Source organism: Hakea prostrata, chromosome 8, assembly GCF_041222555.1.
Source record: "Hakea prostrata isolate BN-2017 chromosome 8, UWA_Hpros_2, whole genome shotgun sequence".
NCBI lineage: Eukaryota > Viridiplantae > Streptophyta > Magnoliopsida > Proteales > Proteaceae > Hakea > Hakea prostrata.
The window spans coordinates 27,537,139-27,554,443 of record NC_142607.1 but is presented as its reverse complement, the minus strand read 5'-3'; the positions used below and the strand labels follow the sequence as shown (position 1 = coordinate 27,554,443).

The window sequence follows — 17,305 nt, the reverse complement described above, 5'->3', positions numbered from 1 at the left end:
CAAAGATGTAGGAGAAGAAGAGAGAGTAGACATACCTTTTGATGCAAAAAGAAGAGTTCCGACGAAGATCCGCCAAGAAAACTCCAAGGATGCAAGAGAGATGACTTGCGAGAGGTCTTTGGTCCGTTCCGGAGGGTTTGGAGGCAGCAAATACGAAGTGGACTCGAGGTTAGACTTAAATAGAGCAAGAATCAACCTAATTGCCAAAGACAAGACCCATTGGTCGAGTGGATTGGTCGATCGACCAATCGCCCATCGATCCAATCATCGACCAATGCAGATGAAAGAAGGCCAAAACAGGGAATTGAAGGCCCAGATCAAATCCAAACCTAAAGGGGTTTTGCACACAAGTCAAGTGACTTACCTAGTAGGTATAAATGCCTTCAAACCAAGATAGAGAGCACTCCAAGTCCATCAACTAATTAGATCTTCATCAGGATTCTGTTTCCATAAATAGAACCTCATCATCAACCTTCATGGATTCAAAGCCAGACACCAAGTCCTCTCTTGGGATGGCCCAAAGCTGACTTCTTACTTTACTTCGGGTCATCGGACCTACAAATAACAAGGTTTCCGGGTCAAGGTTAGGGCTGGGTTTCACACAAATAACCTCCAAGAACAGATGAACTAAATGCCAATCCAAGTTTTGGAGATGCAGCAAAAGCTTCGAATGGCGGCTAGATGCCTAGGAGCATCGAGACACCCTAATCTCCATGATTGAGAAGATGCTCAGGGACGAGCATGAAGGGCTGGGGTAAGAATTTCACCAGTCAGAGGGCGTTCTCTTCGAAGAAATAGGCAACAAACTGAAGGCCAAAACTTCAGGTAGAAAAGAAACCAGAGCCCACAAGGAGTTCGGGAAGAGCAATCGGGAATAAGAAGGACTAGGGAATTGCCCAGAAGGGAGCAGAACATTAAAGCTCGGGCACAGGGGAGTCAAATTGGGACTCTTACCGAAATCGGACGTGGGGTATGTACACATATGGCAACATCTCAACGTTCGGGTCGTGATAGCGTTTGATTAGACGGTACACGAGTAGTACACATTGATCAAGAACTAGCGGATATTAACCAGAAGTTGGGACAACTCACGAGGAGTAGGAGGTCTAATGATATTTACTCAATCATCAGGAAAACCCCGTTTGTGGATGCCATTGCCAGGTGTGAAATCTAGCCCAAACCCTAACCTGGTGTTAAATCTAGCCCTAGCCTAACCCTAACCCTAGCCCGGAATCCTTGATGTTTGTAGGTCCAAAGACTCAAAGTGGAGGAAGGAAAGATCTGTGGGCCCACTCAGTAGAAGACATGGTGTTTGATTCTGAACCCATGGACATTGATGATGGTGCCCCATACTTGGATGCATTGTCAATGTTTCATAAGAAACTGCACCTTGAAGAGGGGGAGTTTAGTTGATGTACCTAATGCACTTCCGGACTTGATTCGAAGGTAATTCTCTGACCTAAACTAGTTGATTGAGTTGCAGGAGAAAGCCCAAGTGAATTTGAGTTAATCTGGCCTTTCATTTACCTGTCTAAAGTTGTTGTTCTTGCTTGGTCGATTGGCAAGTCGACCAGCTGATTATTAAATACGAAAATTCTGATTTTCGGATTATTTTATGCCCTACTTAAGTGAACCTCATAGTTAGAACCCTATTCTATTGCTAGAACCTCATGAGAATGTGGAGAGACTCCTCTTAGGCCTCTCCTTGGCATTAGTGAAGATCTTTCACAAGAATCATAGTCTCTCTTCTCAAATTTCTTCTACAAGGTATGTAATCTCTCATTCTCTCTCTAATCTACTCCTACCTCATCTCATTCTCGCTGTTGGAACTATGAAGATGGTGCTGCAACCTTGCAACCACCTCTTCTTGTGTTCTTTCCTTGCATTTATATAAAGCCCTCTCATTCTATCAATGCTATGCACCCTATATGGATTCTTAACCTTGCATTCTTATGATTTTCTTCATAACAAGATGATTTCATCTCCTAAACTTATTCCTATAGTATACCAAGTCAGATTTTATGTTAGTAATTGATTCTAATCTATTGTTCATCATTCCCTTAATTGAATCCTTGATTTCCCTTGCATTTGCAATTGATTTCATTGAAGAACATGATGTTTAGCATTTAGAAGCTAGGGTTTCAAATTGGGGAATCTTAATTTGACCTTTGATTGATGTTAAATCTTTAATATATAGTCTTCTTTTACTGTTCCTAACATTCCTTTCAAATTTTGGAGTGATCCGAGTCCCGGAAGCTAGGTTTTGGATAAAAAATCTCATTTCAGCCCTGTCAATGTTCATCTGGTCAACTATTTGGTTGACTCGGTTAGTCACCCAACCAGTCGACCAACTAAATACAGCTTTGATGTTTTTGTCCGATTTGATCCATTTGACCTCCGATTTGCTTGATTCTTCTTCTAATATTGCATCTATGATTGTCTACGGGGCAAGCATTAACCTTAGGATCATTCTATTTATCTTTGGATTATCTTCAATTAGATTTAAGGTAAGGACGGTTGTTACCATAATTACATAGATTATGTGAATCATGTTTATACTTTGGGAACTTCTTAGATTCACCTTCTTTATCGTATTTCTTACATTATATGATTGCTGTAGTACTTCAAGTACAGTAGTGCCATGTTTATATATTCTCTTGTTATCATGATTATTCATTCTTATTAATTACATGTGTGATTGATCATGTTATGATATATCTTTCTATATGATGAAGTATCATTTGTGTATGATATGATGAAATTGGGAATGTGAATGAATAGATACGATTTGGGATTGAGGAATGTCCTATTGACATTTTTGTACATTAGAGGGAATAGTATGGATGTTTCCGATGGTGCCATTGATGCTTTCCCGGATTATTGGATGTCGTACATAGGACTTTGTCTAGTGGTGTTGGCTAGGATGTCCTTGTTATATTAGACCCGATTCGGAAGGGTATTGAGACAAAACGACCTGTGGTAGCAATGTGGATTTGTGGGCCCTCAAGAGCAGTAACCAACCCGTGAGAGGACATAGATCACATTGCGGATACTCATGAGAGGCCATTTATTGGTAGAGTTGCAAATAGCTAGACTAGGGCTCACGGGCGCTCGAGACCGGTGAAATGATCCGTGAGAGGACGTGAGAACTTACTGTCTATAATTTGTGAATGACCAATGAGGTTGATGAGTCCATAGTCCAACTTGGTTGAAGTCATAGGATACGTAACTCTAGTGTGAAGGATACGGAACCGAGTTGGTTGGTGTCATAGGGGAAGTATCTAGATCTGACTTGATACGACTAAGTAGATGACTTGCATTGGGCTAGGCTTTACCTTGACATGCACCAATACTTAGACCAAATGGTGATGTGAGAGAGCTGTGACAGAAACCCTAGCCATGGATTGTTCTGAGGCATGCATGACCCATTACCAACCGGAGCCGAGTGACTGGACTTTTCCAAAGAAGTATGGTGCTATGACTTAAAGCATGTCTGGCTATAGAGACTAGCATACGTAGAGTCAGATTCATACATGCATTGTCTGATTCATTTCATATTGCATCATGGTATGTTTTGTATCATGTTATTTATGTTATTATGGAATAACTGCCTTGCTGAATTCTTTTGAACTCACTCCTTTTATACAAATGCTTTGTTAGACTATCCTACAGGAATAGAAGAGGTTGATGGCCCCTACTATGAGACGACCACCGATGAAGCATACTTCCATCAAGGTACTAGCAATCACGAAGATTACTCTGAAGATTCCTCGATGGATTATGCTGCATACTAGGATTAGTCCCACCCTGAAGCAGAGTCGGCCATGGTCTAGTTTCATTTGTTTATGTTTATGAGAATATTCTGTATAAGACTGAAGAAACATTAGTTTAGATGTTTATCCCTTTATTTCCCTCTTTCGAGGATTGTATTGTAAACTTAATTATATTCGAACTACTTTTCCGCTACAATTTCGGGAGTGATTTCTCCATATACTCTATACTTGTGATTTCATAATTGGTATCATTAAATTCCGTACTCTGATCATATTGTGTCTCTTATTCATATCTTAATCTCATTGTTTACATGATATTATATTGATTTTATCTTGTTCATGCTTATGTTATTGTATATGTGGGAGGTTGGTTCCTCGATACTTGATCCTCGGGGCTATGGATCACACACCTGGGTATGCCAGGTAGGGTACCCACTGGGTGGATGTGACAGAGTGGTACCATATAAAACAATAACGGAACATCCCTGAGTCATAAATCCAAAAGTGGCTCAGAGTATTCTTAGATGTGAATAATAGATAACTTGGATTTGAAACTTAATTAATGAAGCATAAGTTTTTTGTTGAATAATACACAATAATTATGATTTAACAAACATCACTTAATGCAATAAAAGGAAAGTGCATAATACACAATAATAAAGTGAAAACAAAGTGAACTTCATTAAGTTAAGAAAGTTTTACAACGAGTTACATTTGAAAAGCATAAAATGAAATCCTAGTACAATCTATTTAGGAGACCGTCTCTGCTGTGACTAAAATATCCCACTCCCGGTTCAAGATGGTTCGGTCTGGTCCAATGACAATGTGATTGGGTTCAATTGTTTAAACAAAGTAATCTATGAGTCCGCCCAAGATTATGAAGAAAAGTTGGTCATCGTCATCCAATCAGAAGCTACGATCCAATAGTCACGGTTAAAAACACTGTAGGCGGGAAAATCTATATAAAAAGGAAGCAAAGGACTCGTCAGAAGGTAAGTCTCTCAGATCAATTCAAACGCTGGATTCATTCCTGATCTTACTCCATTAGAACACGTTAGAAGCTCCTTCGAGCTCTGAAGAACTGTCTTCACAACCTAACTAGACCGTCGGAGATGCGACGCCGATCAAGATGATCGGCTCCGTTTCTAACTGGTGTGTTTCATTTTCTAGTGAATGAGAGACTAACAAAGGAAGCAAACGAATTAGATTGATCCGGATCTGAAGAGCTTGGTGCGAAGATTGCGGTTCAAAGCTATTGGCAAAATTAGCACCAACATTTTGGTCTGTGGGAATATCAGCTTAAACAAGTTCAGAACAAAGGTCATGGCTCAATCACCTGAACAAGAAGAGATATTACCAGTTGAAATGGCAGAAGTAAGTCAGAAGGAGCCGAGGAGAGTAAATTCGAAAAGAAGAACAAGAGAAACAGTTTCAACAATGCAGACTCGACAAAAACAAAGAATGACAGAAGATCGCTGATGAACACATTTATGTGTGAAATCTTAGGTCATAAAGCATGCATTTTATACACTTAGAGTAGAGTTACCTTGGGTTTTATGTTGTTTTTGTAGATTTTAGGACTTTTCAATATTTAAGCAAATATTTGAAGTTTTGGGTTTGAATCATGCAATTTTACACGTCAAGAAGTCCATTCAAATTCTCAAATGCAAAAATGAGCCTGATCTGGAGCATGATGGGCTAGAGATGTGTGATTATGGGCCAACTCCAAAATATTGAATAGATAAAGAAGGCAAATTTGATCTACAGCTGAGATTATAAATTATCAATCAAATCTACAGAGATATTATTGAGAGAGTCCACATGGAGAAAAGAGTCCTTGCATACTTCAATATCTTATTTTCTATTTGGGATTTGATTAAAGAATGAAAAAGAGAAAAAAGAATTATATTCAGATAAGGATGAAGCAAAAATCCCGTTTTTGAATGTCTCTGTCCAGTTTCGATCAAGCCTTTCATCAAACGGTCATCCGATGTCCGATCGTGCTGCTTTTTGGAGGAGAGCTTCACAACTACTTAAACCTTAAATCCAACGGTGGAATTATGCATCTGATCTCTCCAAGTTGGTGTGATTAGTACGTCAAAACCCTAATTGACTAAGTCAGATAGGAACCCTGAGTTTTATTCAAATTCAGTCGTGCCTCATATCTCATTTAAACTCTATAAAAGGAGAGCATACTACATCAAAGGAGAACGTGTTCTAGAGCTTAGTAGAAGCATTCTTTCTTCTCTCTTCAGTTTATTTAGGCTTTCTCTAGTTTTCTTTGCTTGCATTTGTGAGATTTAAATTTCTAGATTGAATGTTTAGGTTTAATTTTTTTATGTAATGCAATTCAAGTTCAAGTTTCAAGTTCAAGTTTCAAGTTTTTAGATTCATTTTTCTTTGAGTCTAGCAATTGCAGATTTAGATCATTCTAGATCTAGATTTGGTTGTTAGGGTTGGTTGAGATTCGAATTGTTTGTTCAATTCGCAAGTAAGTAACCTTATTTATTAATCTTCTCTCCTCCCTCCATTCCCACTTCTATCTACCCCTCCATATTCTTAAAATTAGGATTTACTTTCAGCATTTACTTATTGTTCTCCCATCCCCTGGATCCTTGATCAGAGATGCCTACAGTCGTGCCTCTCTTTGGTTAAGGCTTCCTTTTCCTTTTATTGCTTTGTTATTTACTTTCTGCATTGTTTTTTTTCTTTAATATCCATTCCCCCAATCGGTGGACTGTAAGCTAGGCAAAGGGTCCATGGTCAAAGTCATTATTATTATACTCCCCTTCCCTCGATCCAGAGCTGACACTCGGATCACTTCCCTTTTCCTTTTTATTTTTATTGTTTGCATTTTTTTCCTGTCTTTTATTTATGCATTGATTGTGTTTAATTTATTTTTCATTTCAATTCTATTGCATTAGATGTATAGATTAGGATCGTTTAGTTTAGTTAATTAGTTAACAAAAATTGAATCATTCCACTTTTGCATTACTATTAAGAAGTTGAATTATAAGTGGCATATCTCCTTGAGATTGACCCGTTAGCTAAACGATACCGTGCGCTTGCGGTTACTTTTAAATTTCACAAACAAGTTTTTGGCGCCGTTGCTGGGGAGGTATTAGTCCACTTTATTTTTCTCATTCTTGGGTCAATCGAAGTGTTTCTAAAAAAATAAAAAAAAATTCAAAGATATTACTCTTAACTTGAGTATAAATAAAAACGTATAGTAGTCCCCACTCTACTGCAGAATCCCCAGGATTCGACTGTAGGTGGCTCCGAAGACTATACGGATTCCCTTGCTATCAAACCTATACAACGCTCAGCTATATGGCAACCTTACAGTTTTAGAATCATTGTTTCAATCTTTGTGGTGGGGAAATCCATTACTTTCCCTTTTGTTTTTGTTTTTATTTTATTTTATTTTCTTTTTAGTTCCTTGATTTAAAAAAAAAAAATCTTCCGTAAGAGCCTTTAATTGCATTAGGTGGTTAGTGCATGTGTGTTTGGACTCGTGATTCTACAAATAGAATTGTCCGAGTGTCTAACTTGACCATGGATGGTCTACCTCCACCACCTCCACCTAAGAGTCTTAGAGATAGATTTTATCCAACTCGATCTGCACAACCCTCCTGTATACGTTTACCTGATGTAAGGGGTAATAATTTTGAGCTCAAATCTCATTATCTGTCTATGTTACCCCAATTTCATGGGTTATCTGATCAAGATGCATATTTGTTCCTTAGGGAGTTTGAGGAGGTTTGTGTCCTTATGAAGGTACAACAACTCACTGATGATGCCATAAGACTATGGTTCATTACATTTGCATTAAAGGACCAAGCCAAAAAGTGGCTTTATAGCTTACCTAGGGATAGCATTACCACATGGGAACAATTTACTGTCCTATTTTTGAAGAAATTCTTTCCTTTCTCTAAGACGAACAAAATAAGAAATGATATTCTTCAATTTCGTCAGAAACCCAATGAGTCATTTGCTAAGGTAATGGAGAGGTTCCAAAGCCTTCTCCAAGAATGCCCTCACCATGGTATAGAGTTATGGCATTTATGCCAAATAACTTATGAGGGTATCGATTATCAAACAAAACAACTCTTGGAATCTATGTGCCCCACAGGATTTACATCATTCACTGATGATTCCGAAGCTTTGGAATTTCTTTTAGATCTAGCAGATAGAACTAGAGAATGGGAGTCAACCCAAGAATCTGAAAGGACTAGTAGGGGATATTTTGTTGATAGCCAAGTTCATAAGGAAGCACAAATAGATAGTCCTTTAAAAAAGTTAGAGATTTGGTAGTTAAAGTTGCACCACCACCACCTAGTCAAGCACATTTTATTGACAAATCTATTGCTATGTGTGCATGATGTCAGTCTCCTACAAATGTAATTGAGGAATGCCCTAGTTATTGTGGAGGCCACCATGAAAATGTTAGTGCGATGTTTCCAAACCCATACAGTAACACGTACAATCCTAGGTGGAAGAATCATCCTAACTTTTCATGGTCTCAAGGGAAAAACCAAAATGGATTAAGCAATTATTCCACACAAAATCACTTTGGTGCCGCTCAAAAGAAAAATGTCCAATTTTCTCATAATCCAAATGTCTGGTTCCCTCAAGCCCCAAATTTCCAGAATACCAATTTAGCTAGACCTGTCAATCCACCTATTGTGCCTCATATGCCTCACATTGCACAAAATCAATCATCACCTAGTTTCAACAGAGGTAACAATCCAGAGTTTTCTCGTCTCTCTTCCTTAGAGAAGAATATGGAAATACTTTCCAGCACCTTCATGACTTCTATGCATAATATGGAAAAACAAGTTTCCACTATTGCAAGTGCTTTGTCTAAGCGAGAAAAAGGTAAAATGCCTAGCCAACCTGAGTTAAATCCTAGGATTCAAATTCAACAAAGACCACCAAATCAAGTCAACCAAGTTGAATCCTCCCATTCTTCTTTAGCTTCAATTAATTCTGTATCTGCATTGAGAAGTGGGAAAGGGTATTTAACAGGTGAGTCACATATTAATGAAAAGAGCGAGATTAGTGACCACTGTGATGAGGAGAATGTTCAAGTATCACCTAATAAAAGTTTGTCTGAGGAACCCATAGAAGTTGAGGATGAGCCAGTTGCTTTAGAAGTACCTAAGTTTGGTGAACCACTATAAAAAACTATGAGAAAAGAGAAAATTTCAAATGAGAGTCCTTATGTTTCTAAGGCTCCTTATCCTAGTCGTCTAGTTAATAAGAAGACTGCAACCATGGAGAAAATTTTTGATGTCTTCAAAAAGATAGAAGTGAGTATCCCTCTTTTGGATGCCATAACCCAGATCCCCACCTATGCGAAAATGTTGAAAGATTTATGCACTCATAAAAGAATCACTAGCATTCCTAAAAAGGCGTTCTTGGCAGGTAATATTAGTTCCATAATTACTCAACCTATAGCAGCCAAGTATAAGGATCCAGGGAGCCCTACCATAGCTTGTGTCATAGGCAATACACACATTGAACATGCTTTACTTGATCTTGGTGCAAGTGTGAATCTTTTGCCTTACCATGTTTATAAGGAATTAGGACTGGGAGAATTGAAAGCAACTAGAACTACTCTTCATTTGGCAGATAAGTTAATTAAGATTCCCAAAGGGATGGTTGAAGATGTTTTACTGAAAGTGGGAGAATTTATTTTTCCAGTTGATTTCATTGTGCTAGATACAAAACCTTTTTCAATCAAAGATGAAATCCCAATAATTCTAGGAAGACCATTTTTGGCTACTAGTAATAGATTAATCAAATGTCGAAATGGTTTCTTACGGTTGTCTTTTGGAAATCGAACTGCGGAGTTTAATATGTTTAGGATAGGGAAACAACCACAAATAGAAGAAGAGATCAATATGCTTGAGGAGTCTTTGGATTTTCCTAATGATTTGATTACCAACTTTGAGATTGATTTTGATTCTGAATTCCAAGAATGTATGTATATGTTGGATGATGATAGTGAAACTTTCTTTTCTGAAGTCTTAAATTTTCACACACCTTTGGAGCCTATTGAACCTCTATCCATCTCCACTCCCAAGCCCTCAATAATTGAACCCCCTCCCCCAGCTAGAATTGAAAGAGTTGCCATCTAATTTGAAGTATTGCCTTGTCTCTAATTTAACTTCTGACAAAGCAAAAGAGTTGATCACACTGTTGAATGATAATAGAGAAGCATTGGGTTGGTCTATCACAAATATCAAAGGTCTAAGCTCTTCCATTGTACAACATCATATTCATCTTATGAAGGATACTAAACCTTCTAAAGAACCTCAACGTATGATGAGAATTTTCTCTTACATGATGAATGTTTTTCTTAAAGTCTTTAGGGATGACTTTTCTATTCATGGTTTTTCTTATTTGGAGTGCCTTCCCTATCATACATTGCTATTGAAGATGAGACAAAAGCTTCCCATGATAAACACATCTTGACTGAAAGGTATACCCCTCTTTTGCCTTGCCCTTATTCTTCTTTTCATGCATGCATTGAGGACATTGCATTACTTAAGTATGGGGGGGTATAGCTTCTTTGTAGATTTTAACTTTGACTTTTGGTTAGTGTACATACTCTTTCAATTGCTATGATGTGTGAAATGAGAGTGATTTTGGTACCCATCATGAACACATAAAAACCCTGTTGAGAGGAAGGTAACTTGTATATATGTTGAGATGAGACTTTCTTTAGAAAAATAAAAGGCCCTTAACTTAAGGCGTTAGACCATCTATGAGTTTTGTGGGTTCTTGTTTCTTTGGCTAGAAGTTGAGATCAATTTTGTGTATGGCATGACAAAAGGAAAAAAAAAAAAAAAAGTAGAAAGTAAAAGTTGAATTCCTTGGAACTAGATAGGGCACTTCGACTCAGGAATCGAGGTGACTTGATCGAAACTCCTAGGAATGAGATTATTGAAAAGAACTCTCGCATCACTGTCTATGTGGGCATATGCAAAGCAAAGCTACAAAGTAACATGGGTTTCTGGTGTTTGCTCCACCATGTCATTCAAGCCAACCGTAGTGGAGTAATGTAGAGTTCACTACTCAAAAGAAAAGAGAGATAAATACAAGTGTCATCAATACCTTGGTAAAATTGTTTGGTCAAAAATACTTCAAAACCATAGTCCTTGGTCCCTTTACTTTATGAGTGGTTTTGCTTAAAGGAGAGGTGTACTTGAAAGATATAAGGTGAGTCTTTGATTGAGATATATGCTAAGTCTCAATAATCAATATGGGGTAATAAAGTTCAAGTGTGGAGGATCTTAAATCAATGGTGAGAAAAATTGTCATAGCTATTGATCCTGTATGAGTACTTACCAATTGTTAGAGTTGGAATTTGCAATGTTTTATTTTGAGCTAAAATTGGAATTTTGGATGTACATTCACTACAGACATCCACGAGACAAAACTCGTCCTCTAGGGGTAACCTAGTGGTTTAAAGGCCTGTTGCACATGCTAAGTGTAACCGTGATTCCTATGAAAGTGAGTTAGAATTTATTTTGTTGCACTAGTTTCTTACCTGCATTTCTATTTTTCTTTAATTTTTGCTTGAGGACAAACTTAGTCTAAGTGTGGGGGAATCTGATGAGAACATTTATGTGTGAAATCTTAGGGCATAAAGCATGCATTTTATACACTTAGAGAAACAACTCACAGACATGCTGGTTGCTTCTCATTTGGAGCTGGATTCAAATCAAATCACTGAATGATTTGAAAGTATGCAACATCAAATACTTGAAACACAAAATTTGATGAGGTCATTCATCAAGCAAGTCGGAATTCAACTAGAAGGAAGAGTTATGACCTCACCAGCTAGAAGATCTTGAACTCTTTCTCGAGCTGAGGCGATTTCTCTACCGAATCCTCAGATCCAGAGATCAAGAGAAAGCCAAAGGAAATCAATTCTCAGAGAGGGATCAAGAGAAAGTGCAGATCCAAATTACATTCCTCTGGAATAAGAAGATCAAGGATCATCTAAGGATGATTGATTAAGCCATGTTCAAAGTAAAAAGAGTAAAACTCTTGGAAGTTGGAGAAATAAGAGAGAAGCAAGGAGATCGGAAAGTAATAGATCTGAAGTTCATGGATTTGAAATCAGTAAAAGATTTCGCATCCTGGATGATCAAATTCAATGATCGACAAACAAAGACAGTGGAGAAAAAGTGGAAGAAGTGATGAATCAGAATCCATTTTCTAAAGATATCATGTCAGCACCATTGCCGCATAATTTTAAGCTTCCAGTGTTCACAATGTATGATGGAAGCATAGATCCGATGGAATATCTGGCTCAATTCAATTCTGTTATGATGTTGGTAGGTAATTCTGATGTTTTAAAGTGTCGATCATTCCCGTCATCATTGAAAGGTCCTGCAACAACTTGGTTCTTCAGTCTATTACCGGATTCCATTAGAGATTTCAGAGATTTGACAAAAATATTCTTGTTAAGATTCCAAAGCAGTATGAAGAGTAGCACACTAGTGGATAATCTGGCTGCAATTCGTTCGAAGTCAGGAGAGTCAGTTCAAAGTTATATGAAAAGATTCAATCAAGAATCAATTCAGATAAAGAACTTAAATGAGGCAGTAGCTTATGATGCTATGTTCAGAGGTTTGACAGACGATCATTTGTTAGAGTTCCTGATCATGAACAAACTAGAGAATATTGTAGAATTGACAACCCGGTGTAATCAATATGCTAACATGAAAGATATCCTTCAGGCAAGGATGGAAACTGATGGTGATGGAAGCAAGAAGAAGGAAGATGGAGTCATGAGGTCTGATTAGAGAGATCGAAGAAACAACAGAAATTATCCGAGGAATGGTCCTGATCGTCAAATTAGAAGGGATATTCCGAGACCATTCCTGGAAAATTATACTCCTCTTAATACTAGAAGATCGGAAATTCTGATGCGGATTCAACATCAAGGATTTGTAAAATGGCCAACACCAATGATAGCAAAGGCGGATGAGCGGAATCCAAAAAGATTTTGCAGGTGATCATGGTCATGATACTGATGATTGCAGAATCCTGAAGAATGAAATTGAGTGATTAATTAGTCAAGGGAGGTTGGATCATTACATTCAAAGGAGAAATAGAGGTAATCGGAGAAATGTTGCTGATCAGCCGAGAAGATGGGATAACCAGACACCAGTGAGGGAGGACCAGGCAAAGAGAGACTTTAAATCTAGTTCTCCAAATGAAAATGCTAAACATCAGAAAAACCAACGAGTTCAGCAGAAGCAGTCTCCTGTCATGACCATCTTGGGGAGTTTAGATTTGAACTCAATTTCAAAGTCTAAGGCTTATGCCGGTATGTCAATACTTGTCGAATCTCATATTATTCCTAAGAGAATTAAGAAGATGAAAGAAATAGTCTTCACAGAGGAGGAGATGGATGGAGTTCAAGAGCCACATGATGATGCCATCGCTATAGTCATTGAAGTGGCAAATAGAGATATTCACAGGGTTTTGATCGATACGGGATCTTCTGTAGATATTATGTCATACGAAGCCTTTCAACGATTGAAGATGGATACTGTCAATATAAAACCTTGTGGAACAAGATTATTTGGATTTTCTGGAGAATATACTTCGGTGGAAGGAACTGTGGAGTTAACAATTACTTGGGAACACATCCACAAACAGTAACAACAGTTACTAAATTTTTGTTGATAAAGAATCTGTCAGCTTACAATATAATTCGGGAAAGGCCAACTCTGAATTCTATTGGAGCTATGGTTTCAATGAGGCATTTAAAAGTAAAATTCCCTACTGAAGGAGGCATTGGAGAATGCAAATCTAATCAGAGAACCTTGAGGCAAAGCTATACAACTTTCTTGAAAGATTCTAAATCGTAAGGTAAAGCTCTTGCCCTTACTGTTGAGGTTATGGATAATAGGGATGAAGAAAAAATTCAGCGAGGAGAACCAATGGAGAAGCTAGAAAAAGTTTCTTTTGATCTCGAATTCAGACAAGGGAACCATGATTGGGGCTGATCAGACCAATCAAGACAAGGACCTGTTGAAAGAATTTCTTCGACTAAATGCAGATGTCTTTGCATGGTCAGCACAAGATATGCCAGGTTTGAGTAGGGAGGTAGCAGAACACTGTCTCTGGATAGACAATACTGCTAAACCAGTAAAACAACGATGGAGGAATTTCTCATCAGAAAAACATGAAGTGATCAAAATTGAAGTGGAAAAGCTCAGAAAGTTTAAATTTATTGAGCAGATTGAATGTCCCAAATGGGTGGCAAATGTCGTAATGGTGAAGAAGCACAATGGCAAGTGGAGAATGTGTGTGGATTATATTGATTTGAACAAGGCTTGTCCTAAAGATTGTTATCCTCTGCCACGAATTAATCAGTTGATTGATGCCACATCAGGTCAACAAATGTTAAGTTTTATGGATGCTTATTCTGGCTATAATCAAATTCTTATGAAGAAAGAGGACCAACCTCACACGACATTTATGACGAATCGAGAAAGCTATTGTTACAAGGTCATGCCTTTCGGATTAAAAAATGCTGGGGCAAAATATCAGAGGGCAATGAATAAATTGTTTGCTAATCAGATCGGAAGGAATATGGAGGTTTATGTTGATGATCTTCTCATAAAAAGCCAATTCAAATCTGCTCATCTCACTGATCTAAGGGAATGCCTTGATGTACTCAGAAGGAATGGAATGAGACTCAACCCTGAGAAGTGTGCATTTGGAGTTTCATCTGGTAAATTCCTGGGTTATATGGTTACACAGAGGGGTATTGGGGCGAATCCAGAAAAAATCAAGGCCATTCTAGATATGAAAGCACCTAGCAATATGAAGGAGATCTAGAGTTTAACAGGAAGGGTTGCAGCATTGAGTAGATTCATATCCAAATTAGGGGATAAATGTGCACCATTCTTCAAGGCGTTGAAAATTTTAAATGCACTTAACAAATTCAGATGGTCGATGAACTGTCAAAGTTCGTTTGAAGAATTAAAAAGGAGACTGACCAGTCCGCCAGTTCTATCTCGACCGAAGCCAGGGGAAGTCTTGCAGATATATTTATCTTCTTCGAAAGCGGCAGTGAGTGGAGTATTAATCCGGGAAGAAGGTACTGTCCAAAATCCTATCTACTTTGTAAGTCATACATTGTTAGATGCAGAGTCTAGATATCCAGAATTTGAAAAACATGCCTTAGCTTTGATAATAGCAGCCAGAAAGCTTAAACCCTATTTTCAGGCTCATCCAATTATTGTTCTTACTAACTGGCCTTTAAAGAAAATATTACATAAGCCTGATCTTGCCGGGAGAATGGTATCATGGGCAGTAGAATTGACAGAACATGATATAGACTATAAGCCCAGAACTGCAATAAAGGCGCAAGTTTTAGCTGATTTTATTGTTGAAAGTATTTCATCACCAGAAGAGTAGAAAGATTCTAGTGAAATATCTACTAGGTGGATTCTTCATGTGGACGGATCAAGTCATTCTTAGGGATCAAGAGTAGGTGTGATTTTACAAAGTCTGTTCGGATTTGTAATTCAGAACGCTCTTTGATTTAACTTCCACGCTTCAAATAATGAGGCAGAGTATGAAGCTCTCATTGCGGGATTATGACTGGCCAAATCCCTATATGTGCAAAACATTGAAGTGAAAAGCGATTCTGAACTGGTGGTCAGTCAAGTCATGGGAGTATATGATGCGAAAGATGATCGGATGATCAGTTATCTTAAGAAGGTATTGGAATGTAAAAGATGGTTTTCACAATTCTCAATTACGAGAATATCTAGAAATCAGAACACAATGACAGATTCACTTGCGAAGTTAGCATCTGCAAAATTTGCTTCTTTACCGCAGGCTGTGTATATTGAGGAGATGGATATCCCAGCATATTCAGAGCTAGAGATAATGAAAATTGATACAGAGGTGTCTTGGATGGATCCTATTGTACAGTATCTTAAGGAGGGTATTCTCCCAGAAGACAGAGAAAAGGCCAGAACTTTGGAAAGAAGACCTTCAAAGTTTATTCTAAAGAATGAACTATTATATAAAAGAATAGTTTCTGGGCCACTTTTGAAGTGTTTGGGACCATCTGATGCATAGTATGCCAGGCAAAGGTCCACGAAGGAATCTGTGGAAGTCATCTAGGTGGGAAAGCTTTGGCCTATAAAATTTTGAGACAAGGATTCTGTTGGTACGAGATGCCATCAGTGCCAAATTCATGCTCCAATTCAGAACCAACCGGCGGAGCAACTGACATGAATTCTCAATCCCATTCCATTTGCAATGTGGGGGATGGATCTACTTGGTCCATTTCCCGTTGTGTCTGGAGGAAGAAAATTTGTGGTAGCTGCAATTGATTATTTTACAAAATGGGTGGAGGCGAAGAAGCCTTAGCCACAACCACAACAAATCAAATTGAGAAGTTTTTCAGAAATAAGGTCATCTTCAGATATGGTCTGCCAAAAGTCTTATTGACAAATCACGGAATTCAGTTTGGCAATGAAAGGTTCAAGGAATTTTGTGCAGATTATCACATCGAATGCAAAAATTCTTCTGTGGCATATCCTCAATGCAATGGTCAGATCGAGATAACTAACAGAACTCTCTTATAGGGAATTAAAAGGAGACTGGATGAGGAAAACAGCCTGTGGGTTGATGAGTTACCTCATGTGTAATGGGCCTATATAGAACTACAGTCAGAACACCAATGGGAGAAACACCCTTTAAGCTAGCATATGGATCCGAGGCATTGGCTCCAATGGAGGTAATGTTTGGGTCAGATAGATCAGAGAGGTTCGATCCAGTAACTAACGAAGAAGGATTAAGGGTAAATCTTGAGTTTTTGGATGAAGTTAGTGAGAAAGCTCTATATTGAAATATAGAGTACTAGAGGCGAATAGCGGCATACTATAATGCTCATGTCAGACCTAAGTCTTTTAAAGTTGGAGATTTGGTCTTGAGGAAAAAATCAGCATCAGATCTGAGAAACTGTGGAAAGCTCGATGTAAATTGGGAAGGACCATATGTAGTAACAAAGACTGTGAGCAAAAATACATACTGGCTCAAGGATGTTAATGGAAGCTGTTTGAAGCGACCATGGAATGTAATTCACCTCAAGAAGTATTATCAATAGAAAGGGACCAGCATTTTCTAGTATTCTTGAAGAAATTATTTCTATCAACCATTGTCACCGAAAGATTCTTCTTCAAACTACGCAAAAGGTCTTTTTCGTCAAACTAGCCTCCTGATCATGCTTTCTAACGCTGATCCAGGATCATTCCTTTCGAGGGTGATCCCGACTTTCCGAAGTCAGGCTCTAGTAAGCTAGCCTTTCAAGGCTTGATTATGCTAGCTGATCACGGATCATTCCTTCCGAGGGTGGTCCCGACTTTTCGTAAGTCAGGCTCAAGTAGCCAACCTTTCGAGGCTTGGTCATGCTTTCCGAAGCTAATCACGGATCATTCCTTCCGAGGGTGGTCCCGACTTTTCATAAGTCAGGCTCAAGT

The 17,305-nt window shown here is 38.2% G+C and overlaps 1 non-coding gene across 1 annotated transcript; it reads right to left on the bottom strand.

Moving 5' to 3' along the window:
• Window positions 1-7,715: 7,715 nt before the first annotated feature.
• LOC149007489 (small nucleolar RNA R71) lies at window positions 7,716-7,822 on the bottom strand. Its single transcript, XR_016175366.1, has one exon. It is a non-coding gene; the product is annotated as a small nucleolar RNA R71 (small nucleolar RNA).
• Window positions 7,823-17,305: the final 9,483 nt, after the last annotated feature.